General features: G+C 44.6%; 1 protein-coding gene and 1 non-coding gene across 5 annotated transcripts in view; one reads left to right on the top strand and one right to left on the bottom strand.

Moving 5' to 3' along the window:
* The window catches only part of SV2B (synaptic vesicle glycoprotein 2B), a 95102-nt gene that overhangs the window by 11387 nt on the left and 56652 nt on the right, over window positions 1–27063 (top strand). For 2 of the 4 annotated variants that reach the window (XM_028502264.2, XM_028502261.2), the window contains exon 2: window positions 7424–7502. The exons of the other annotated variants lie outside the window; for them this stretch is intronic. The gene's annotated coding sequence lies outside the window, so the exon portion shown is untranslated. The remainder of the gene's footprint in view (window positions 1–7423; window positions 7503–27063) is intronic. 4 annotated transcript variants of the gene reach the window in all.
* Window positions 10666–10767, bottom strand: LOC114488703. The gene has a single exon (XR_003683816.1). It is a non-coding gene; the product is annotated as a U6 spliceosomal RNA (small nuclear RNA).

Genomic DNA, 27063 nt, shown 5'->3' with positions numbered 1-27063 from the left:
TTTATCTCACTCATGAGTTTTACAGTCAACTGGAGATATTCTTCTTCATGCTGTACATCAGGTTCAGGTCTACTCCACATGTCTGTTGTCCAGCTACTAGGCTACTACTAGGGACATGTTCCTCTCATGGTAAATGACAAGAAGCCATGGAGGATGCTAAACTGTACTCACACATTTAAAGCCTCTATGTACATCATGTCTACTAACATTCATTGCCCAAGTTCAGTCACATGGACAAACCCAACATCAGTGAGGTGGGAAGTATATTCTCACAATGGGAAAGATTTCAGTGTTGCATGGCTAGGAATGTGGATTATAGTCATATTACATAAGGGGAGAAGAATTGGAAATGATAATTCAATCTGTCAAAGCAACTTAACTATGTAACAGGGTGGGACTTTTCTCTTGTCTGAGTATGAACATTCAGAGTGTAAATCTGAAAATCAGAAGGCTTAGGCACTCTGTTTTTTAAAGCGAGCCACAAATAACAGGGATCCCTCATGAATGTGCAAGAGGTAACAACACTGGCCTTGGAGCCCTCAACTCAAGCTCCCAGGTCTGTATAAGTATACAGATGGAAAGGGAAATGAGAATATTTGGAATCTGGGCCTACAGGAAGTACTTGCTTGAGGTAAAAGACTTTTCACTCCCCACAAAGTCAAATGAAGGGACTACCAGAGACTCCCTTGTGCAGATTGGGGATGCTCGAAGGGAGGGGCTTGGTGGTGTCTTGTACCTGGCTGTTTGCTGACCTGCAAGCCAGCAGACACTCCCCTCCCCTGTGATACTAGTAGAATGGACTGGATTACGGAAGGGAGCTGTTTGGAGGGCCTGACACGTACCCTGGAGTTTTGGAATATGAAGATGTAGAACCTGGTGCCTGCTCTGGTCTGGAAATTTTGGCAGGCAAAAAGAGGCTTAATGGAGCATTCTGCACCATCAGGGAAAGAAGGACAGCAGTACAGTGCCAAGGGAAGAACATTTCTTTTTGTTCCATTCATTGAGAGCTTAGGAAAGTGCTGAAGGCTCCCTAAGAGGAAGCATAAAGCATAGGGAAGAAACAGGAGCCCAGGGCTGTTCAAGCAGTAGCGGGATCATGACAGGGGGCCATCTACCTGAAGAAATGGCTGGATGCATGGACAGCTGGTGGGTCTGGAGGGGTCCCTCTCTGAGAAGTTCTTTAGTTAGCAGTGGAGGGGACCAAAGTGGGGCTGAACACGGCTCCAGAAAACTGCATATGCAGAAGCCACCAGCTTCAGAGGGGCCAGTCTAAACCAGAGCAATTCCAAGGAGGGACATCATCATCAGCATCATCATCAGTAGCCGCAGCATCATTGTTGTTGTTACACTTCACACACATTCCAGGTTGAATAAACAAAATTCATCTACTTCTTTCCTCCACTTCTGGCTCCTCTCATAGCTCCTTCGCTCCTCCCTTCAGCTCTATTTGGTGGCCTCACAGATTTTATGCACTGGGCGATGAGCTCTCTCTGCAGGAGGCTAGGCCTGGGGGCGTGGGTATGCTGGCTGATCCCCTTGGGGCTCCGGCTTTTACTTCTAATCCTCAGCTTCTGTCTGGCCGGCAGCAGATGGAATCCTCTGCAGGATGCTCGGCCAACTTGCTCCACTTTTTAGACTAAGGCGGGGTCCAGAATACATACATAAAATGCTGGCACAGAGCAAAGTGTTGCAAGGAGCAAAGGGTTGGCATTTCTAAGGGAATGAGCTTTTCCCAGCAGTAAGAGCTATCTTTGAAAAGATACATCTTTTTCCAATTTGACAATCCCTCTGCTTTCAGGGAGGGATTAAATGGCTAAAGTGGGTGAGGAAAGAAGGTGAGCAGTGCCTAAGGTACCCTGTCATTTGAGATGCGAGTACAGAGCTACGGCAAGCAATTCGCTGCAATTCACTTGTTCTCATGGTTCCATCTGGGCCACTTGGTGACCTGCCTGAATTTAGCAAGTGACAAATTTCCCTCCTGGCTCCGGCTGTTATAAACTAATACAATACACAAATTATGACTTATTCTAAGCCTTGGATTTGCAAGGGAATTTGAAATTACCCAAATTTATTGGTGCAATTAGTGAATATTTAAAACTGAAACACTAGGGAGAGGGCTGGGAAATTAAATTTCTCGAAGAAACTGCCAGTGCTCGTAATAGGCAGCGAAGGGTTGAAAGCCAGTGACAGAGCAAACCTTCAGTCTTCATGTTCGTTTCTAGCGTTTTATTTGCCTTCTAGAGTTGTCCATAATTCTTGAGTGGGATCTCTTTCTACCTGTGTCTTTCATGCCTATTATATTCTCTCATAATTTCACCGTTTTATTTATTTATTTTTTTATGCTTGCTGAAGGTGGAGTCAGCAGCTGGGCGAACCACACGGAGCACCCACTTACTGGAAGGGAAGAGAGAGGCGTTGGCTTAAAAATGGAAGCAAACGATAGCAGGACAGGAGCTCGCTTGCACCACGTGGGTCTCCATTCCAATAGGGGGATCCGTTCCTCTATGCCACTCCCTTCCCTTCTGCACCCCCCTCAAGAAAGCAACTATTTATATGAATCCTATTTTAAATGTAACGCTTTCCCATTGATTCCAGGAGTCTGACTACACAGACTTTGTACCCGGTATCTGCTCTACAGTCTCTGTTTGGCAAACGCCCACTGTGTCAGGTCCTAGAAGCATATTTCACAGGTCTATTTCCCGTTAGGCCGGGGATGCTGTGGATGCAGGTGAGACAAGAAGAGAGCCTGATTTAGAGTACGTGTTTACCCAATATGTCCTTTCTCCTTCTGTTAAGACTTCAGTTCATGGCGCTCACAGATGGGATCCCCAGACATCCTCCTGGGGAATCATGTGGGAACGCAGGGCTACCTGGGGTTAATTTCCCCTTCAGAATCCTTTTGAACTGCTCAGCTTTCTCCTGCTGGGCTGAGGCTGCTCCGCCTTTTGGCTTGTGAGCCTCTGGGGCACCAGTCGCCTGCGTGCTCATGCCAGCCCACTTGCTGCAGAGCCGGCGCCTCCAGTCCTGGCTCCCTCTCCGTCCTTTCTGCTGCTTTTCTGGTTGCTTGTTTTGTCTCTCTGAGTCATTTCACAAAATTGGATGTCCCAGTTAAGATACTTAGCATCTGGGGCTCATCGTCTCCAACCTTTTGTCTGTTCTTCATCCTGTCCTTTCCCGCAGATGTATTGAAGTGAGAGCCTGACAGTGTGGGAGGGCCGTAAAACCAGAGAACCTGCGTTTGTTTGCCAGGAATAACCAAGAAAGCCCAGAGCCACGCAGTGTTCACTGATGGGCCCCCTGTGCACGCTGTGCTATTTGGGGGCACCACTGGGAGTGGTTTGCATTTGTCGAATGCCAGTTACTTGCCTACCATTTTCTAAGGAGGGGACCTTGTTTGCTCTTTCCAACAAATCCCTGCAAGGTAGGACGTGTTATCCTCACCTTGCAGAGAGGCTACGTCACTCATCTGAAGTCTCATGGTCAGTGTGCGGCTATGATCCTTCGGTCTTCTTGCCCAGTGCTATTTTCTCTCTCCTGGGCATGTCTCCTCTGAAGGTCTCCAGAGACGAGCGAGGAGAGAGTAATTGGGAATAGGCTGGATTGGCCAGGAACAAGCAGTCTCCAGGGGAGATGGTTTTGACCTCTGAGTGCCCTTGCTCTCTGTCGCCTGCAAGTCTGTAAGTTACCCCTTTACCCAGAAATCACCTGGGCCTTGGAAGGACTGTTGCCCCATGTGGGGCCCAGAAGATGTGCACAGGAAAAATGGGGTGCGTTGTATTGCTGTGGATGCCACCCCTCGCAACGTGTTCATCTTTGCCAGTCCAGAGGGGATGCTGTAAATCCTTGGGATATAATTTTGCCATGTAACCTTGTGCCCCTCCTTATGGGAAAAATCATCCTTATGGGCCAACACCAGGGTGGGCAAACTGTGTTTTGGCTTGCTGGTGCTGGTTTGCTATTCTTTTCTTACCACGTTCATTAAGTTATCAAAATGTTATTTATTAACATTTAAATGAAACCTCCCAGTTTCAGGGCCCATCTGTTCTTGCTATTTATTCCCTCAGGGAAGTCACGAATCTGTCATTTGTGATTTTACAGTTTTTTGTATCTGCAGTGCCAATGGTGTTTCCTCTGCGAGGCTCTAATGCACGACTGTGCATGCGGGCCTCTTGTGGGGACTGTGAAGCTAATGCACCCACTTCCTCAGGAAGCCAGAAACCCTCTCCCGAGTGCCAGGTACAGCGGCCAAGTCCTGGTGGGAAAACGTGAGCTCTTCCCTCACAAAACAGACTTTTCAGGCCCACAGAAGGACAGGAGACCTCTTTTAAGTCGCATCCATCATGCGACAGCTTTCTGATGTTCAGAGGTACAAAAAAATTATCTGTTCTTGAAAGGAGAGTATATTTGTTTTCTGGGGATGCCAAGCTATTAGGTGGCTTAGACCATAGAAGTTTGTTCTCACATTTCTGGAGGCTGGAAGTCCAAAATCAGAGGGACACCAGGTTGATTTCCTCTAGGGCCTCTCTCCTTGGCTTGTAGATGGCAGCCTATTGACCCTTCTTTACAAGGTCATCCCTCTGTGTGCGCACATCCCTGGTGTCTCTTTGTGTGTCCTCATCTCTTCCTATAAGGACATCAGTTAGATTGGGTTGGGGGTCTCCCTGAGAGCCTCATGTACCCCAATCACCTGTTTAAAGGCTCTGTCTCCAAATGCAGTCACATTCTGAGGCCCTGGGAGGGGGTTAGGACTTCAGCATATGAATTCTGGGGGGGGGGGGCACACAAATCAGCCCGTAATGGAGAGGAAATGAGTGCGAATTTAAGCACTTGATGCACATTTCCATTCTATGCCATGCACTATACTCACGGCTTCACACACATTTGCTGATTTATTGAAACAGATCCTGCAGATCATCCATTGTGCAGTCAGTGAAAGGGGTGAGGGAGAAGCTGGATATTTAACGCCAGGCCATAAAGAGCAGAGTGGTAAAATAATACCACCTTAATGAGAGAAAACGGCCCCAGGATACCACACTTGAATATAACTGGATTGCATATATTAATAATAATGACGATAATAATAACTAACATTAGTTGACTTCCTACTTTTGGCTGGGCCTGTGTTCTAAGTGCTTTAAATGCTAAGTGCTTTAAAAGTATTTTTTTAGTAGTCACAATTCTAAAGAAAGAGCACATCTAACACCCATAAGAGGTGCTGGTCAGCCAAGTATACACAGTGAAAAGAACTTCTTTGAATACCACATTGCCAGTCCTTTCCAAAATCTGCCTGAGAGAGAGCATTGTGGCCAATAGACTCAGGTATGCTGGTTCTCTTGACAAAGCTGTGCCTGTAACTGGAAAAGACACTGGCATTCAGGCTGCCTGTCACTACCAAACCCAATAAGCAACGACAGCGATTAAATCTTTATGGGCGCTTTATTCAGATTGCCTACCATATGTGAAGATGGTAGGTTCACACCCTAACAGACCATCTTGTCTTTTCTTTCCAGGCCAGACCTTTTATAAGGGGCGGGGTCAGGAAGGACGGGTGGGGGCACTGGCGATAGACAAGGTGCGGTGAGGGCTTTGAGATTCAGAAGCTGCAACATTCCTGTCCTGGGCAGTTAGCTATTCCTGGGGCGGGTGGTTGCCTGTCTCTCCCTGGAACACACAGGCCCGGATGCCTCCAGTTATCCTCAGGCAGTAATCCCTAGCAGTGCCCCAGGAGGTCGGCTGTTTTCCCAGGAGCCAGGAAGGGCCTTATCTGTAGTTTCTGAAACAAAAACTTTAACATGCACTTCACTTGCTAGACTTAATAACTTTTTACCTTAAGCTAAAATTTTCCAAGTCTTGGGTTCCCTATCATGCCCACGTGGGGCATGAATGCTGCGGGCTCTGGGCTGGAGCCCAGGAGCAGGGTGACTCATCTGCCTCTGCTTCCTCCAATAGGTGTTCATCAGCGTCCTTCCGAGTGTGGGTGGGCTTCCCGTGCTGGTCTGCCTGTTGGGAGAAGGGGTGCTGGTCACGCCAAAATGGGGATTCTGTCTTACAGGTAGATTCCTCCTTGCAGATAAGCCAAGTGGCCTTGGTTGATAGCCTAGAAGAGTTAGGTAATGGAACCTGATTGAGGGGGAGAGCCAGACCTTGGACTTAGTTTGTTTCCTATGGCTGCTGCTAGTTACCATAAACTTAGTTACTTAAGAGAACATGCATGTGTTATCTTACAGTTCTGGTGATCCGAGCTCAAATAAGACTCACTGGGCTAAAAATCAGGTGTCAGCAGGGCTACACTCTGTCAGGAGGCCCTGGGAGGGAACCTGTTCTTCCCCTTGTCCAGTTGGTTGAGGCCACCTGCATCCCGAGGCTTGCGGCCCTGCTCTCCATCTTCAAAACCAGCCGCTTAGCATTTTCCATTTCTCTCTGACTCTGACCCTCCCACCTTCTTCTTTTAGTTGTGAGGATCCTTATGATTACAGAGGGTCCACTCAGGTAACCCAGCGTAGTCTTCCCATCTCAAGATTCTTAACTTAGTCATGCCTGCAAGCCTTGTAAAATGACATAGTCACAGGTTCAAGGGATTAGGACATGGGCATCTTTGGGAGGCCGTTATTCAGCTGGCCACAGTAATCCTCCCTGAGGTAAGGCGTACATCTTTGGGAACACTTTAGGATGATGGCCAGTGGGCCACCTTAGTTACACTGAAGCTTAATGTTGGCTGCACACTTTAATTTTTTTGATCTTCACCTGAGGACATGCTTACCGATTCTTGAGAGAAGGGAAGGGAGGGAGAGAGATGGAGAGAGAAACTACAATCTGTTGCCTCTCATACATACTCAGACTGGGGACCAAACCCACAATCCAGGCATGTGCCCTGACTGGGAATCCAACCTGCGATGTTTTGGTTCATGGGACAATGCTGCAACCCAGTGAGGCACACCAGCCAGGGCTGCACACTGTCATTTTTGAAGTTGATCTTCCTCCACTTGGTGAGTCAAGGAAGAGGGTGTTATTGCTCTGTGTGAAAAGCAAGGGAGCTCAGCATCACAAAGGCTGAGTTGTAGTTATCTGAGGCTGGAGCATATTCTGGCCAGCAGCCCTGACAGTTTCATTACGCCATGCTTCCTTTCCAATTGCTCTCTCTGCTGCGTGCGAAAGCTAACATTTCTTGGTCACTGGTGCCACTCTGAATTTGGTTTTATCATAAAACTTAATCAGCATATCAGGTTACAAACCACCTCAAGAAGGAAACATCTCTTATTTTATTACACTGTTCATTTATGAATGCATTCATTCATTCTTTTTATCACCTCTGGAGGGCCCTTTCTTTGATTAGTCTGTGGGAAATAGAGAGACATTTAAGGCTTGGCTCTTGTTCTCAAGGAGTTTCCAGTCGAGCAGTTCATTCTGATCCTTTGTCCTCTAGGTCACATAGCATGGGCTTTGGAATAGAAACAGTTGGACTCTAATGCTAGATCCATCAATCATTAGCTGTGTGATGTTGGGTAAGTTGCTTAACCTCTCTGAGCTTGCCTCAGTTCCTCCTTCTATGCAATGGAATAATGACTGTGTGTACCCTGGAGTGTCCTTGTGAATGTCAACGTCCAGCTCTGAGCTAGACACATGGTAGATGCTTATGAGATGTTCTCTACCCTTCCTTGCCCTGGGTGCTGGCTTTATTTTGAGAGAAAAGAGAAAAGTGTAGACAGGATGGTGTGGGGAGTGTGGGAGGTGAATTTAAGCATTCCTGGGATGTTCTAACTAAGCAGCAGAGGCCAGGCTGGAAACAGATGCACTGCACCCTTGCTGTGGCCGTTGCCGAACAAGCTCATTAGGCCACGCCTGATGTTTGAGGCTGCGGGGAAGGCATTCTGTTCTCTGGACCCGCATGCCCACAGCCCTGGCCAGCCGGTCTTACAGCATCCTCTGGCAGAAAGGCTCAGTAGGTGTTTAGGAAGCAGATTATCCACCTTGTCCTCCTTGTTTGTGGGGGAGGGGGAGAAGCTCTTTTTATGGAACAAATAGCTTCTTGGATGACAGAGAAAGGAAATACCCCAGAAGTGTAACAGACACAGCATGGGCCCAGGAACAGCCCATAAGGGTGTCTGATTGGGTAGGGAGCTGAGATGCCTTTGGGGAGTTGGGGTGGGTGGAAAGGAAGGAGCAGTGAGGCGTTTGGTCTAAGCATTCTGCTGGGCTCCGGCACGATGCGTTTATAAGCCAAGTTCAGATTTTAACTCCTGCATATTGAGGCACAGAAGTAGTCCCAGGGGTCTACCGGGATTTCTATGTTAACTCTGCCAGCCTTAGCAGTTTCAGGAGTAGTTGTTTGAGCTCTTCTTTTCCTCATTATAAGCCTTAAAATGACACGTATCTTATGGACTGTAAGGAGTCTTGGGAGGAGGGAGTGAATAATGACATTTGGTGCTCTGCAGAGAAAATCACCCACAGGTATTCGAGCATATTCATGGGAAGAAAAGGAGCCCACACCTGTGAGCACTTATCTTTCTCAGGTTCCTCCCAAGGGCTCAAATCCAACCTGAGATTGGGCAGATACCGCCTTTCTGTTCTCTGGGGAAAAATCGCATCACCAGCCCTGCTCTGTTATCTGGCAGGGATCCTCGGCTCCCTTCCAGGAGCTGTTTTCATCTTCTCCCACCAGTGAGTCATCCTCAGAGGCTGTTCTTCGAGAAGGTGGGATGGGAGAGCAGGAGGAGGTGTCAGAACACGAAAGCTGTTCTGTTCCTTCCCTGAAAACTAACTTTGCAGCTTCTAAGTGGTGATTTTTTGTTGTTGTTGTTGTTGTTTTTTCTGCACAGAGTCAGAACCAGTGAGGGGACCAGGTAGGGAGTGACCCAGGGCCTGGAACCTCCACCTACCCATCACCTGATGGTTATGTGAGGTCCTTATATTGTCAGGTGTGAGCCTTTTGTCCTGCCGCTTTCAAACAGGGGCACAACCATCATAGTGACAGTATATATGAGACCCTCGGGGTCAAGTCATTTCAGAAATACTTAACAGGCATGACATATACAGCAATGAATCTACTGAGGGTCTTAGGCCTTCAATACACAGAGTTATTGGCAAAATAAATATAGTAGTTCCTTCTTATCTGCAGGGGATACGTTCCAAGACCCCCAGTGGGTATCTAAAACTGAGTATGGTACCAAACCCTAAATATACTATGTTTTTTTTCCTATATATACATACCCATGGTCAAGTTTAATTTATAAATTAGGCACAGTAAGAGATTAACAATAATAACTAATAGTAAAACAGAACAATTATGACCATATACTGTATTAAAATTATGTGAATGGCTTTGGGGCCATTATTAAGTAAAGTAAGCATTACTGGTTGACAAGGGTTAAATCCTCTTACTGGACTATTCCCTTAAAGTTAAGGGCCACCTGGACACAAGCACTGTGGCACCTTGACAGTCAGACTGGTCGGTGAGGCGGCTACCAATGACTGACTGGTGAGGAGCATCACAATGCGGGAGACAGAGGAGAGGCAGACGAGAAAAGTGCTCTGCATAGAGCCACGGTGGACGTAACCACTTCAAATGCAGGTGGGGGACAAGAAGGCCATGAGGGAGCCTGTGCTATCACTCACAATTTTCAGGTAGAGAAGCTGAGGGTCAGAAGAGTTAAGTGACTGGCCTACAGTGACATACAGAACAGGTGGTAATGGTGGAAACGGGCTCCTGTGAACAGGGAAGAACTGGGCATTTTCTCCCACGTCCCATGCATGCAGCACAGACTTAATTTTAGGGCTAATGAGCCATGAAAGGGCAGCATTTCTTCTTGAGTTAAATGTACCAGTGAGCACAAGGCTTTGACTCTAGAGGAAAAGCAGTAACATTGGGCCACCAAGCTCCCGTGCCACTGTACTCAGACAATGTGTGTGGGAACTTCTTCTCTCTACCCCCCACCCATTTTTTTCTCTTTTTTTTTGAGGTTGTCTACTGAAATGCATGGGAATCGACAAATTCTTAAGATAGCCTGTTCTGGAGGGAGTGTTAAATTATTCAGACACAGTCATGAACAGAATGTCTCCAGCAGTCTGAACTTCCTGCTTAAACCTGCAGATGGCAATTTGCCGAGCCCCTCGAGGGTCTGCAAAGGACGCCAGGCCAGGGGGCAGGAGGCAGGGCTTTCATCTGCTGCCCAGCAGGCGAGCGCTTGCTGGCTGTTCTCTGCAGCGTGCAAATACATGCCCTACTGTTTTGAGTCGCAGGCTGCAGGGTCCCTGGGCAAGGCTTGACACCATGGCAACCAGATCTGGCCAGAGCGTCTTCAGGTTCCTCTTCTCCACCTCCGTGTGGGTGTCTCTTATTCTCCCAGGTTTGTGTTCCACTGGAAGCTGGGATGGCTGCAGTGAGCTTCCCCGGGAATCACACCTGGGGGCTTTCTCTGAGCTCCGAAAGGTCCACATGTGCCTCGGGGCTTTTTGCAAAGTGAGGCACTTCTTAACATGGAACTCCCCTCATGCCTCTCTGCCACTTTCTTTTCGTCACTCATCCTCCTCTCCTCCAGGAACATCTTTGCCTCCTCTGATGAGAAAGGTGCTGCAAGGGGTCATTCGGGTTTGCTCTGATCCTAGACCCTTCCTGAAGAAATACCTGGAGGGTTGAACAGAGCATATCTGTTCTTGAAGACAAAGGATAACCAATTATAATGAATCATGCTTTGAGCATCCTTGTGCAGTGGCCATGCTCGTCTTCTCTGCATGTTCCAGTTTTAGTATATGTGCTGCTGAAGTGAGCGCAGCTTTTAGCGTTTTGTGTAAAGATTTTCTATGCCAAAGGTCTGGTGATTCTCCCAGAGAAACAGGACAAGAATGTCACCTTCATACCCAGGTGTGTACCTCTCCCGAGTTCTCTGAGTTCTCACACACTCCTGGCTGGAGCTGATCCCGAGCTAGCACTGGCTCGTTTATGCTGTTCCTGCCTGTTCTCTTGATCACCTCCAACAAAAATCAGAGACCAGGGCTGATGTTCATCTAGTCTTTCCCCCCTGAGCTTCCTGAATTAACCACACTAGGTTTGGGGCACACACCAGGTATGTCTGTGCCCCCAAACACCCTCTGCTGCCAGAGCGTGCATGCGCTTGTCCTAAACAAGTTTCTGACTTGCCTCGGTGACTGCTGGTCACCTCTGTATTAAGCACAATAGAACGGATTCCTCGCTCGTTATAGCCTTTGCTGGATGTTGACAAACACGAAGACATATGTCTCTCTGCTCTCTTAATGGCCACAGGCACCAAACAGAAGTCCATAGAGTCTTAGATGAACATATGTTAATGCTAAGATTCCCCACACTTCCCCCAACTTTTCTTAAAAATAGAGCTGTTATGGTGATGGAAGCTAGAAGTGCTATAAGTATTAGGGTGGTACTTTTCGTACCTAAAGAGTAGCGAGAATCATAGTGTTTTCTTTCTTTCTTTCTTTCTTTCTTTCTTTCTTTCTTTCTTTCTTTCTTTCTTTCTTTCTTTTGTCTTCACCTGAGGACATGCTCATTTATTTATTTATTTTTAAAGATTTTATTTATTTATTTTTAGAGAGGGAAGGGAGGGAGAGAGAGAGAGAGAGAAACATCAATGTGCTGTTGCTAGGGGCCGTGGTCTGCAACCCAGGCATGTGCCCTGACTGGGAATCGAACCTGCGATGCTTTGGTTCACAGCCCACGCTCAATCCACTGAGCTATGCTAGCCAGGGTGTCATTTATTTTTAAAGAGAGAAGTATGGAGGTTTCATGCAAAAAGATGACATACAAACTTGCGAAGCATTCTATATTTTTAAGAAAATGCTAAGAGACATTTTTATTATGTTAAAATCCTTCTTAATGGATAATACTGGGTGACTTTTTTTAAAAAAGGATTTTTATTTATGTATTTATTTTTTGAGAGAGCAGAAAGGAAGGAGAAAGAGAGAAAGAGAAACATTCCTGTGAGAAACATGGATTGGTTGCCTTTTATATGCACCCTGACTGGGGACCAAACCCATAGCCTAGGCATGTGCCCTAACTGGAAATTGAACTTGTGACTTTCTGATTTGTGGGACAACACCCAACCAAATGAGCCATACCAGCCAGGGCCATAGTGATTCTTAAACCCTACTTCTGGGACTGGGGACCTTTTTAAAAATAGTCCTTTTTTGCACCCTATTTCCAAAATAATTTGCTTTAGCACATCCACACTGAGACTCTAGAAACTGCAATTTTGGTAGATTTTGTAGGGGATTCTGAAGCACAGCTTAAGTGTGGAACTGCTGATGCAGAATTAGGTATTCCACTTCCGGCCAAGATGGAGGCATAGGTAGATACACTGTGCCTCCTCGCACAACCAAGATAGGGACAATAACAATATAGAAACAGAATAACAACCAGAACTGATAGAAAATTGAACTGTATGGAAGTTGGGCAACCAAGGGATTTAAATAGACACGTTCATCCAGGCCGGTAGGAGGGGCGGAGTCGGGCAGTCGGGCGCGGGTCACAGTGCAGAGAGCATTGGGATCGGGTGCATAAGGCATCCTGGGCGTGCAAGACTGCAGTGGGCGGACCCTGGGCATGTAAGCGGCAGCCGGCAGACCCTGGCCGAGTGGTGGCAACCAGCAGACCCAGCGAGGCAGCGATTGTGAAGTGAGGCACTGCGCACAACCCAGGATCTAGCACTGGGAAACAGAGCCTTGGGGCACTGATTGAAAACACCTGTGGAGTTTGAGGCTCAGAGAGAGACTCCCAGCCTCACAGGAGAGGTCGTTGGAAAGTCCCATGGGGTGCACAAGCCCACCCACACAGGAATTGGCACCAGAGGGGCCCAGTTTGCTCTGGGGAAGTGGAGGAAGGGACTGAGGTCCCACGGAGAGCAGAGCAAACACCATTGTTCCCTCTTGGATCCCACCCCCACAGACAGCATCACAACCCAGCAACTGGGTTGCCCCACCCTGGTGAACACCTAAGGCTCCGCCCCTCATACATAGCAGGAGCAACCAGACCAAAGAAAAAAAAAAAGATGGCTCAAACAGAAGAACAAATGAAAGCCCCAGAGCCAGTACTTTTAAGTGACCAAGAGATAGCCAACCTATCAGATGCACAGTTCAAAGCACTGGTGATCAGGATGCTCACAGAACTGGTTGATTTTGGTTGTAAATTAGTTGAAAAAATGAAGGCTACAACAAGTGAAATGAAGAAAAATGCACAGGGAACCAATAGTGATGGAAGAATGAAAGCTGAGTCTCACATCAATGGAGTGGACTGGAAGGAAGAAAAAAACATACAATCAGAAAAGGATGAAGAAATAAGAATTCAAAAAAATGAGGAGAGGCTTAGGAACCTCCAGGACATCTTTAAACATTCCAACATCCAAATTATAGGGGTACCAGAAGGAGAAGAGGAAGAGCAACAAGTGGAAAAGTTATTTGAACAAATAATAAAGGAGAACTTCCCCAATATGGCAAAGGAAATAGACTTCCAGGAAGTCCAGGAAGCTCAGAGAGTCCCAAAGAAGTTGGACCCAAGAAGGAACATACCAAGGCACATCATCATTACATTAGCCAAGGTTAAAATGAAGGAGAGAATCCTAGAAGCAGCAAGAGATAAGGGGACAGTAACCTACAAAGGACTTCCCATCAGACTGTCAGCTGATTTCTCAAAAGAGATCTTACAGGCAAGAAGGGGCTGGAAAGAAGTATTCCAAGTCATGAAAGACAAGGACCTATATCCAAGATTGCTCTATCCAGCAAGGCTTTCATTTAGAATGGAAGGGCAGATAAAGCGCTTCTCAGATAAGGTCAAGTTCAAGGAGTTCATCATCACCAAATCCTTATTTTATGAAATGTTAAAGGGACTTATCTAAGAAAAAGAAGATAAAAAACATGTATAGTAAAATGACAGCAAACTCACAATTATTAACAACCACACCTAAAACAAAAACAAAAAGAAACTAAGCAAACAACTAGAACAGGAACAGAACCACAGAAATGGAGATCACATGGAGGGTTAGCAACAGGGGAGTGGGAGGAGGAGAGAGGGGGAAAAGGTACAAAGAATAAGTAGCATAGATGGTAGGGAGAAAATAGACAGGGGGAGGGCAAGAATAGTATGGGAAATATAGAAACTAAAGAACTTATGACACATGGACATGAACTAAAGGGGGAGGGAATGTGGGTGGGAGGGGGTGTGCAGGGTGGAGGGGAATGAAGGGGGGGGTAATGGGACAACTGTAATAGCATAATCAATAAAATATATTAAAAAAAAAGAATTAGGTATTCCAGTAATGGCCTGAAGCTTTGTGAGATCTTTTGCTGGTGCCATGTAGGGTCTTTTGCAGACTAGGGACATGCCCTTCTTCAGGAAGACCGGACCTTTTCAGGAGCATCTTCACAGTTTGGCATCCCAAGCCTAGTCCCTGTCCATGTGAGGGGTGAGTCCATGCGTTGCCCAGTCAGGTGCACCGGCAGTTCCCAGCACAGACAAGGTAAAGGCAAAACATATCCATCATAGGGACCATAAGATTCATTCTAGAATGGTGTTTAGTTCAGCTCTTATTGCGATCTCATTCGCTATGAAGCCATTTCCGATAAAATAACGTTAAGGATATACAAGTATCGTTACTTTATCATAGCCTGCAGTTTGGATCTTAGTGTGACTCTTCCTGAATATGGTTTCTCAGGTGAAAGCAACAAAGATATGCTGCCTTCTGACTGTAGATGAGGCTTCCCTTCCTTACACGTCAGGCAGGGCCAGTGGCTGGGAGTTCCCAACAGGTAGTGCTGCCCAGGGACAGTCTGGGTTGGCACTGAGGCAAAGACTGTAGGACCCCTTGGTTGGGATGTTGTTCTGGGCGAGAGGTTCCCAAATTGGGCTGTCCATCAGGATCACTTGGAGAAGACATGTTGAAATTCAGATGCCTGGGTCTTAGGCCTGTCTCAGAGGCCTTTCAAATATGTTCCCAGGCTATTTTAATGCACACCCAGCTTTGGTGACTATTGAAATAGTTGCCATTAAAGTGCCCTCTATCACAAGATTCTGTTATGGGACAAAGAGTCACCGTCTTCCCTGTCTTACGTTCCTTAAAAAACCCAGTGTTCTGTCCATGGGGGGCAGTGATGAGTGGTCCAACATTGTGTATATTACATTCTTGGAGAATGTAGAGTATTGAGCTGCTACAGAATGTCTGCTTGCACATTTTCTTTGTGATGAAAATGTTATTTACTCCGGGAGTACTTCTTGGCAATGCCGGCAGACCACACACATCTCACTTGGATGAAGCCGCCTAATGCTTATACACCTGCAGGAACTAGCTGGAGGGATCAACATGAGATTCTCGGCTGATGTATTTATTTTAGGGAATGGAAGGGTAAACACAGGACTGAGATGGTTTGGGGAATGTAGCTTGCTTCAATATACTTCTCCTCAGCATGTTTCAAGCAGAAAAAGAAAACTCAGAGACTTTGGCGGTCAGTGTATACTTTCTGACCATGGTGAATACACTGCCCAATAGCTCTCTAGTTCCTAAGTTGAAGCTTTCATGGATTTTTTAAAAAGAGCAATGTCTCGCTCTTTCCCAAATGGATGGATGCTGGTGATAAATAATGAAAAAATGTCGAATGCTAGAAAAATGGCATGCAGTTTTTCCTTCCCCCTCGATATAAGCCTTTCTTAATAATTGATGCACACAGCTTGTCTAATGGCAAAGGGCCTTTCCATGGGGAGATGTAATGTGGACAGGACTGAGAGAGGCTTTCTGAGCCCGTGGCCAGCTCCAAGGCATTGACCATAAACCTTCTGCTTCTCATCAGAAGGCTGACTTTCAGGCAGAGGCACAGTGGAGAGAGGGGGCGCTTTTCTCCACTATTCTCGCTTTATTCCCTGACGCGGAGCCTTCTTTGGCAGCTGGCCTGTTTCTCGGGTGTTTTTTTTTTTTTTAAATGAGGAAGCCACTGTAATTAACTCAAGCCTATTTCTGCTGTGTTAATTAATGTGTACATACAGGAGGTTACTGATTTCCCTTAAGCTGTGATGAACAGGATGGGCTTTCATGGAAGTTACCTAGAGCTTCAGCAGATGCAGCAATTGGCTTTGGGAAACATTCACACTGAATAGCAACACACGGCTAATTCCACTTGATGAAGTCTTCCAGGGCCTGGGGACTAAGGAGTGGTCCCCAGATTCTTCCAGGCTCTCTGTGGGGATTTGAGGATGATGAGCAGAGTGGAAAGGGCCTGTTTACAGAAACCACTCAGACCTGGGTCTTAATGCCACTTGAACGAGTGCTATAAAGCACATTGTCAGTAATTCACAAGACTAGCTTTGTATCATTATTTCTGAGCATAGAGATTTTGGGTGCCTGGGGTTTGGAGCTGGTGGGAGTACCAGGCCGGCAGTGTAGATGGTCTTGGATGTCTGGACCAGGCTGTCTTCTGCCACTGCAGCAACTCTGGCAGCAGCCCAGGCCTGTGCAATAGACTGCAGTTGATGTCAGACAATTTCGACTCCCTTGGTCTGCTGGTTTGGGTCATGTGTCAAGTTGACAGCTAATTTTCTCAGGGCATTTGCTTGGAGTGGGACTCAGAGGCTGTGCCTGAATCATAAAGCACACGGATTCGGCTGCAATGGCCACCATCCCTCCCCGTGATGCACGTGGGTGGCTGCGGCTTTGGTGAGAGGCATCTCTTCCTGTTCTGAAAAACCTTATGCTTAACCCACACAGACCAGTGCTGCTTTTTGTGCTCTCTTTTCTTTTGCCATTCTGATGGAACCTGTGAATTAACAATGTTCCAGGGAGTGCTTGGCTGTTCATGAATCTGTGTAGCTTCCTGGATCAAAAACCGAGATAGCAGAAGATATCATGGCCCTCTAGAGCAGCCCCCTCTCTGAATCATCTCCCCACAATGCCAATCTGATTGCACCCCTCTTTCACTTTAACGATCTTCAGCAATGAGGAAACCTTTGTGGGGGGTGATACTAATGATCGTGATTGTGATTGCGGTTAAATGTCCAAACCCATCAAACTGTGCATTAACATGGCATCATTGTGGTGGACACAGTGCATTCTGTGTGCGTTGCAGCCCAGTAAAATAAAGAAGGAGTAGGGGAGAGTCTGAACTCCCTCATCAGGCATTCAGAGCTGGGCACTGGTGCCACAGAGATAGGAGACACAGCTCAGCCTCTCCAGGTCATACCGTGCAAGTCCAGTCCCTCCCCTCACAGGGCATGGCTGTCCCCAGTGAATCTTTTCTTGTTTCTTCCTGTGGCACATGGGAGCTTCACAACAGAGGGAAAGGAGGGGAGGCATGAGCAGGTAGGAGGGCCTGGAAATAAGATCCCCAAACCTACTATTTTGTGCCTCCTTCCAATAAGTCTCCTGCCCTCCCTCCAACAAATAGAAGCAGGAGGACAGAGCAGTTAAGAGTTCAGACTTCAGGCAGTCTTTCCCAGCTCTAGTCCATATTAGCTGTGTGACTTTAGGCAATGTGCTAAACTTCTCTGTACCTTGGTTTCATATCTGTAAGATCCTGAGGATAATAATCATTTCCACCCCAAAGGATTAAGTGGGTTAATATATGTGTAGCACCAAAGGTGGTACCTGGCCCAAAGTAAACGTTATATAAGTATTGCTATTTTGATAGTTATTATTGCCCACCAAATGTACTGAGATGACTATGAGGCCTCCTTGAAGGGGCATTGTGTTCTAGTGGAGAAGTGCCGGCAGCCAGCAATTGAGCAAATCAATACCAAGATGATACCGCATTGTGATAACTGCAATGAAAGGCCATCCTACTTCCCTTCAGATTCCCATTAAATAGTGTTCTTCATCAGACGGGATCCAGCAGGCATTGAACTGCTGGACATCTCGGGCAGTTTATAGTGTTGGGAGGAGTCCATAGAGGAGATTTTAATTCAGGGCAAATGGAGTCTTACTGTAGTGATAATGGAAGAGAAGCTTTTTCTAAAATAGCTTTCCAAATCTGTGACGTTTCTATGTAGCTCATTTAAAGATGGCTCAGGCCACTCCTGAGTTGGCCAGTCCCTCAGCAAAAAGCCGTTTGTGTCACTGGTGTCTCCACTGTAGGATTCAGCGTAAGTGGAATACACTGAACAGAGGAAAGGTGGGCTGAGACCCAGCATCTCCATCTGGAGATGGCGGAGACCTTTCCCACCCCGTAGTTCAAAAACAGATGACAAGGGACAGTGGATTTCCAGGAAGTTCTTCATGTTCACTGCATCAGAGAAGGTGAGACTAATGATGGGACAGGGTCTCTCAGAGCACGGATATACAGAGTCCCCTCTATTGGCCTTGTAGCTACGTTGCTATAGGGGTGCATGCTTCAGACACGTGAATATGTAGTGCATTGTTCTGTCATGAAGGAAGCAAGTCTGGAAAAGGGTAACTTTCCAATAAAGTATTTGTGTTATCAAAAGTAGCATGGTCGGCTCCCCTGTTACTTTTCTTCTCCTAATAAACAAAACACCAGTGACATGTCAGTGAAATTCCATATCACTGACATGTCACACGCTGATATGTTGTGTGTTTTAAGCAAAGGAAAGAGAATGAACGTTTTCTTATTTCCTAGTAAGTGCTGACATGTTATGTGCAGGATCCGATTTGCTTCTCACCTTATCCCTGTGATGTAGGTGATAATTATCTCCACTTGATAGATGAGGAATCTAAGATTTAGAAAAGTTAAGCCATTTGCTCAGGGTCATGTCACTAGGAAACAGAGGTCAGGATTCAAAAGCCTCATCCGACTCCAGAGACCAGGAATTTCCACTCAGTTTTCCTACTGATGATGGGCATTTTGGCATGTCACTTTCATGTTCAAGAGCTATAGGGGGCTTTATTTAACAAGACTTTGGACAAGTCTGTGCTGGATATGGGGCTACAGAGATAGATAAGACACATTCCTCAAGTCTCTCTTATGCATTATGAGTTTACAATGTTGTGAATGTTAAGTGTTCTAGATACTTCATAAAAGATGAAAGTAGATACAGTGTCTTCTTAACAATGTCAGCAATTAAACAAGTCCCGATGGGACTGCAGCTATAATGTTTTTTGGCCCCAGGCACTTATCCAGGGTGTTAAGCAAGTTGTGAGAATAAGACATGTCGAGATGATGAGCAGATGAAAATGTCAACATTTTCAAAGGCCAGGAAGAAAATTCAATTTGTGTTCCCTCCTGTCCTTGGCAAATAGTCAGTTTCCTCCCCCTCTGTTTTTCTGTTAATCACAAGCGAATGTCTTCTTTGCTTCTTTGATCGGTTTGCTCATTGACATTCATACAGCTTTGGGACTGGGGCTCTCATTTCCTGTGTCATTTTGACGAATGTCTGGGCCATTACACAGCAAAATGGTTGTGAAGAGCAATAAAAGTGATTCAGCAGTGGAACTGAGTCTATGGGGAAAGCTAGATGACATCTTACAAGCAAGGAAACAGCCTATAATGAAATTCGCCATGTGGAGTGAAGAGTTTTGGAGGACTGTGCCTCAAAGTTTTGACCTACAACAAGTCCGATCTTAACCTGGATATTAAAACTGGATGTAAGTGTACCAGCTGATGTGGAGAACCCAATCAGCTGTATATACAGTTCCTGTCTAATTACTATTCATGAAGTTTGTCTATAATTAAGGCAAAAATGTTTTTCTGGTCAATTGCTTTGATTCTCCACTGGATTGTTCGCCAGTTCACAACAGAAAGTGAAATTGCAGTACCTGGGTAGTTCAAGTGAAGGCCAGCCATACCCACGGTCATCTAGGTAATTTAACCCCAATTTGTATGGAACTGGGATTATATGGTGATCATAGCTATTGGTTAGCTCATTTTCAGCCTTTGGCTCTCATCTTGAAGGCCACCTCTTTAGAGAAGTCTTTTTTGAGGATGAGATAAAGTCCTTGGTAAGTTACTCCAAATGATGCCTTCTCCTTTGCTTTTACACAATTATGTATTTGTAGTCTCTCTCTTGCCTAGAATAGGGACTCCGTGAGTGCAGGATCTGTAGCAACCCTCTCCAGCCTTGTCTCAGTGCCTGGCACACAGTAGGTACTCAATAGAAGCTGTTGAATGAGTAAGCATTAAGCAATAGCAGAAATCTTAGGGCACCTGGATATATAGATGAATGGCAATTCTCTGTGACAATTTCCAAACTTGACAGTTCTGTATTCTCTGGGCCTGGTTTGTGGTTAACTACTATACAGCAGAATTGTGGGTTTTCCCCCTTCAAAGATGGCATTCTTAAAGGTGGTAGGGACAAGAAAATTTAGTGGAACACCTTAAAATGAAAGCCCCAAAGAGGTGCTCCTGTCCTCTACCATCAGAGCAGGCGGTTGGACTTGTTTATCCAGCTGTGACTCAGCGCTGGCCCATTTTACCTGATGGTCAGTGGCACGAATGTGAGAGGTGGCCCAGCTGGGCCTTGGCACTGCGTGGTGGCTCAGAATAACCAAAGCTGAGTGGCCTCCAAGAGACTCAAGTTCGTGAATGTGACCTGAATAGTATCAGCAATGCTATCATCATCAATGGAGACTCTTGAGATGGGAACGTCTAGTTTTTGAGCTTTTTGAGATACCTTCTATTCAGTTATTCATGTATTATATACACTCAACTAACATTAACTGAGCACTTACTATGTGCCTGACACAATGCTAGGTACTAATTTTAAGGCAGAACCTGAAGCAAAGCCGGTGTTTGACCACAGTGGTTAGATGGATGGTTTTCTGTCTTGAGAGGTTTCTAAAAGAAAAGCACTTGAACTGATCCTTGCTTTAAATCAGTCATAGGAGAAACAACCTTCTGTTTTATACAAGCCTGTCCTCCTAATTGAGTTTATTTTGAAGTGCCAGTATGTTTTTAATTTGAATGTATTTTTAAAATCAGCACGCCGGTCATAAAGGTGGTTCTAGACAATCTTACATTTGAGATGTGTAAGTATTCAAAATGAAAGAAGAAAGTACAGTCCTGGCTGATGTGGCTCAGTAGATTGAGAGCCAGACTGTGAAGCAAAGGTTTGTGAGTTCGATTCCTGGTCAGGGCACATGCCTGGGTTGCAGGCCAGGTCCCCAGTAGGGGGTGCATGAGGGACAACTGCACATGGATGTTTCTCTCCCTCTCTTTCTCCCTCCCGTCCTCTCTCTCTAAAAATAAAGAAATAAAGTCTTTTTTTAAAAAAACAGTATGGGCTCTGAGTCACATTTCCAGGTTCACACCTGGGCACCACCATTGATTTGCTATGTGTCCTTAGGCAAGCTGTTTAATTTCTCAGAGCTTTTGTTTTCTCTTGTGAAAAATGGTGGTAATAGTGGTTCCCACCTCCAAGGATTAGGGAATGCTTGTAAAATGCTTAGTGCAATGCTTGGTACATAGTGACTTTTCAATAAATTCTACCTATTGATACCGTAACCTGGGCATCATGAGTGATGGACATCAGCTATTGTGAAATTTGATGAATAGGTATGAGTTATTTCTTGGTGGAAGATGTTGGCTTTGGTAATGCTCTCTAAAATGTCTCTTTTTTGTAGAATTTTGCTGAAGGTCCTGCTATTGGAGTCTATATTGGCTTGTGATTCATCACCCCGGGACTTTCTGTTCCCCAATTTCTTTCTTCTTTAGCTTGTTTTTTTTTTTTCCATTGCTTGTCAGCTGCTTCTTCCTTTGTGAGCTTGAAAAGTGCTGACTCATGACTTATCTGTTACTTCAAAGCCATATGTTCCAATTTATCGTTGGCATCCAACTTATCTATCTGACCTTCACCACTTTATTCAGAATTCAAGCAGTCAGAAGCAATTGCCTTTCATCCCCTCAAATGTTTGCTTAAAAACTCAAAGTCAAAGTGTCACCATGGTGCCTCGAGATTTCTCAGACTATTTTGCATCAATGTACCCAAGAGAATAGACATACACACTTGGTCTATTAATGTTAATGTAACACAGTTATTTTGAGTCCACTTAAGATAAATATTTATAAAAGTTGCATTCATTTTAAAAGAGATATGATATTGGAATTTATTCTATCCTCTCCTTGGAGCTTTCTTCTGGGACAGATGTTCTGTCCATCCAGTTGAATTTATCAACTCAAAGACATTTAGGGAACAAAATATAACCTCTTTGAAATTGAATATATTTTCATTTCTAATTCACAAAAATGTGAAGTACATTTCTGGGGCTTTTTTTTTTGGACTTCTGATATAGTTCTTTTAAAATTTATTTATTTTTAGAGAGGGAAGGGAGGGAGACAGAGAGAGAGAGAGAGAGAGAGAGAGAGAGAGAGAGAGACATCAATGTGCGGTTGCTGGAGGTTCTGGCCTGCAACCCAGGAATGTACCCTGGCTGGGAATCGAACCTGGGACACTTTGGTTCCCAGCCCGCACTCAATCCACTGAGCTACGCCAGCCAGGGCTCCTGATATAGTTCTTTTGACATGGTAAGGTGTGCCGCTGTCTCCCGCACACTGAAGAGAAGTCCTGGTCTCTTTGGTCCAGAGTTTATATTCTGGTTCCTTCCAGAAAAGCACATGTAAATAAATGGAATGAAACAAAAACGTTTCTGCTCTTCACACCCTGAGGTCAGTGTCCTTCAAGGTTTTCTGGGGAAAAGAGTACTGAGCATTTTCAAAGGTGAAGTTGATGAGTTGCAAAAGTGACTAGGATGATGTCCCTGGCAAGCATTTGTCCCATCCCCACCCTAATGCCAGTAACTCATTGTACTCCCACAATGCCCTGCCAGAGAGCCCATGACCCTCTTTTTCCAGGTGAGGAACTTAAAGCTCAGGGAGGTTAAGGAACTTGCCAAAAGTCATGTTGTGGTGGCTTGGCTTTGCTCCAGATCCCATCTCATCTCCACTAAGCCATTCAATGAAGGTAACCCATGTTTTATCATCACTTTGTCCTAAAACCCTAATGGGGGTCCCCAGGCCTTTCCTCAGACAAGCTCCCACCTGTCTGAGGCTGTCCTTGGACCCCAGCCCCCTCTCTCTTCTATCTTCATCATTAGAAATAGGAGGAGTCTTTATTAGGGACTATTACACTATTTTCTTCTCTGAATAAGAATTAGTTTGGCATAGAAGTACTTACTTAATGTCTTCTTACAAAATATGCCTTGGCCACTCTGGACATTTATCAGTGAAATAAGGAGTGGAAGAAGTCTGGGACAAATTTCTTTTATTACATCCATAGCTAGTAACTACAAGTTCTCAGGAGAACTGTTTAGCAACTCACTGTCATAAACATAGTTTTTAAAAGAAAAATTATGTATGTACAACTAATGATACAGTTTAAATTTATTTCTTTATGTTTCATTATGAGATAAACTACTGAACAAAAATTATTTGTAAGGCATATCACAGAGGAGCAGCATCATGGTCAACAGCAAAAGCTTTATATATGGAGTTGGTCAAAGCTGGTGTAAAAGTCCAGCTCCACAATCTACTTGCTAGGCGTCCTGTAGCAAATCAACTGACCTGTTTGAGACCTGGTTTTCTAATTTTTAAAAGGAAGTCATCACACCTACCAGCAGAGTTATTGAACAAGTTATAGAAATGTGAAAAGGTCCTAGATGCTTACCTAAAAAGAATGAGACACATCTTTCTTAGGCAGTTAATTTGGAAACATGATATATCAACCAGTGACACAAAAGAGATTTATTTTGGAGCTTGTTTTTCTTTTAAAAGTACACTTATTCTTTTATTGCATTAGAAAAAGATGTTTGAACACGCCCTCTTCTTATAATTAATTGGTGGGGGAGAAGGCCAGAGTCATGCACAAGGCATATTTTAAAGAAAAAACTGACAGGTATTAACATTTCCCAGCCATTTATCCCTGGATGCATGAACACGGCATTAAAATAAAACACTGACATTACACTTTGTGGCATATTGTTGGAGGCGAATCATTTATCTGGTGTGACTGCTTGAGGAAATATTTCTCCATATTTGCAAGTGGATTCTTCTTTCTCATTTCTCAGTGGATTTATGCATGGGTAAATAAAGTCTATAATGCTCTTAGATGTTCCTCAGTAAAAGATGCATTTCGGAGTCTCATGTTTAATCCACAGTTTTGTACTTGACTGCAGATAGGAGGACAAGGCTCATCAGCCTCAGGAAACAGCAGTTTGAAAGGTCGCTGTCCATTGTGCTGAAAGTCTCTGTTGCATATGAAACAAGTGACCCTGGGTTTATTTTCTGGAAGGCACCTCCTTCTGTTATACAACCCAACATTTAAAAATATTTCACAGTATTTAAAGTAAACTTCTTGTGGCTTGTAGGATAATACCTTTCAAATACTGTTTCATTGGCTGAAAAAACATGATAATCTTGAAATAATTTGATTTTTTAAAATTGTGGCAATAAATAATTTCTCTTTCCTACAAAGGTAAGTGGATTTGAATAATTTTTATTGAGTGTAAATTATATCTAATTTAATATTTTCTACATTCCTTTACTAGGAAGTAGCACTTGGGATTTGGGGTTTTTCATCTTTACAAAGCACACTATTTCTTTTGAGGCTGGTGTTTGCATGCTTAGAGCTTTTGAAGAAGAACAAAAACACAAAACTGAAGGTTAGGTTACCTTTGACTCACTATATCTGGATTTAATTTAAAACTACAATACCATACTACTACTACAACTATTACAACAACAACAACAACTACTGCTGCTACTAATACAACTATCTTGTTCTTTGCTGTAGGCTTTTGGTAACTAAGTTTATCTATAGTTATACTTACTTGAGGACTTTCTCTTTTATTCAGTCCCAAGTATCTTGAACTTTCTATTCTATTTCATCTTTCTGTCAGAGACAAAATATTTATTACTTTTCAGACGCATACTGTTGATTTTTAATTTTATTACTTTGTAATCAGAAACTAATATGTTTGATGCTTCTGTTGTGATCTGGTACACTGTAAATTTTTGCAAATGTTTCATATGTATCAACACACCTCTACACACAAACTTTCTTAGTTCTTCTATAGTACAACTTTTTTTTGTCTGCTTAATTTTTTTCTGGGAAGGAAGTTTTAAAATCTCTGGCACAGCAGTTGGTTTATCCACTTCTCGGTGGTTCTATCAATGGTGCATCAACCATTTTGATACTGTATTATTTAGAGCATTATGTTCATGACCGTTATAGTTTATTAATCTAGCATGTTTTCTATCGGTATATGTTGTCTTTATGCATATAATAATTTGTACTGTAAATTCTATCTAGTTTGATATTAAAGTTGGTACTCTGAATTTCTTTTGGTTCATATTGCTTTATTCCTTTAGTTTCAACTGACAATGACTCCTTCCTTGACCAAACTTTTGCCCAGCTCCTCTCAACCCCCTTCTTGACTAGACCTTGGCCTGCTGGTCTTTGTAAATATGACTTCTTGAGTTGGTGTTTCCATGGTAAGGTCTACAGTCAGTCTTAAAAGTGACATTTGGCCTCTCCGAACTTCAAGTTTCTCATACAAAATGAGAGAATATCAATATGTATTGTACAATGGATATGATAAGACATTAATGAAGTTGTGTGTGAGGACACGTGACATTCTTGATGTGTTTCTGTGTAAGAAAATAGTCACTGAATTGCTCCTACTATGGTTCTAAAATTTTTGGCAGGTTTTTTTTCCTTTTACAAAAGGAAGGAAGACAAGGGGAAAGCAAGTGATATTTTCTTCTATTTTGCAAAAATCACAGGAAGTTTTTCTTGCTGTGGATCGATATTTGACTTTCAGCAGCTTCTTTTTGTGGGATGGGCCGTAGGGACTAGTGTGTGATTCCTAGCTAGGAACCAAGCTGTGCTGTTTTCCAAGTACCTGCTGTGCAGGAGCTGGAGACCAGCAGGATGGATGCGGTGAGTTGGCCTCTTCAAACCTGTCACTTTCAGGCTTGTGGCTGTTTTGACATCAAACATTTTCACCCCCATTTTTCCTCCCTGAAGCAAAAAAAAGAAAGAAAGAAGAAAGAAAGAAAGAAAGAAAGAAAGAAAGAAAGAAAGAAAGAAAGAAAGAAAGAAAGAAAAGAAACAAATCTGGTCTCTAATTTTTTTTTCTGCCTGTTAATATGTAGTGATCACTTGTACTCTGTGAGGCATCTGCTTCCTAGGCACCTGTGTTTGCAAATGTGCCCTGTTTAGCTCGTCAAAGTGCACGAGTGGGGGAGTCAGGAGAGGTGAGCCTGAGAAGGCGGGGAGATGGAAGGAGCCCTGCTGGTGCTGTGGGAAGGGAACCTGTCTAGGGAGTGTTTGCCATGCCTGCCTGGTGCCCCACCGTATGGTGGTACCTCAGCATCGGGTTGTTGAAAATGTGCCTGCTGACTTGACATGTACCGTTAGCCTCTTATATCCAAGGAGGCTGGGCTAACTTTGCTCTGCCCTCACTGACATTTTCCAAATTGAGTATTTTTTAAGAAAAAAAGGAAAATGAAAACAACTGCAGAGCCAGGGAACCCCCCTAGGAAGACCCAGACCGTCTGTGCCCCCTGCTCTTCCTAGGAGCAGAGCAGATGGTGACTTCCCTTGCCAGGCCTAAGCAAGGAGAGGCAGATCCAAGAGTGGGCCCCCGCCATGCATTTAAAACATTTCAAGGCCTTTGAAGAAATCTAAATATGTGAGGAAAGCACAAGGATGTCTTGCCAGCAAAGAATAGAAGCAGCTTTCATCTTCTCGAAGTTGTCTCACATCCTAGCTCTCAAAAGCACTCCGCTTTCATACCTGTCCACTGACATTAACAGGAGAACAACTTCTCCAGTGAAGTCCATGTAAAATGACCACACAAGGGGTGGCTGGGCTAGATGTGAATGAAATGAATGTGCTTATCATCTCAGAGACAGCCTGATTACGTATATATCAGACCTAAATTATAACCATGAGTCCCCACGAAGTTTTCCCTCTTTGTTTAGTGTACGTGTGGAAATTGCAGCCCATGCTTGTGTTAGGTAACTAACTCTCAGGGTCTAGACCAATCAGAGAGCTTCTTTCTTATAGGAACCCAGCCAGGGCACAGGGATGCTGGAGCATTGGGCCAGTGGAGGAGAGAATTGAATTTAGGCCAAGTCAGCTGGGATCGGTCACGGGCAGTTTTGTTTACT

This window comes from Phyllostomus discolor, chromosome 12 (assembly GCF_004126475.2).
Source record: "Phyllostomus discolor isolate MPI-MPIP mPhyDis1 chromosome 12, mPhyDis1.pri.v3, whole genome shotgun sequence".
Taxonomy (NCBI): domain Eukaryota; kingdom Metazoa; phylum Chordata; class Mammalia; order Chiroptera; family Phyllostomidae; genus Phyllostomus; species Phyllostomus discolor.
The sequence above is the reverse complement of the archived record's forward strand: the minus strand, read 5'-3'. Positions and strand labels throughout refer to the sequence as shown.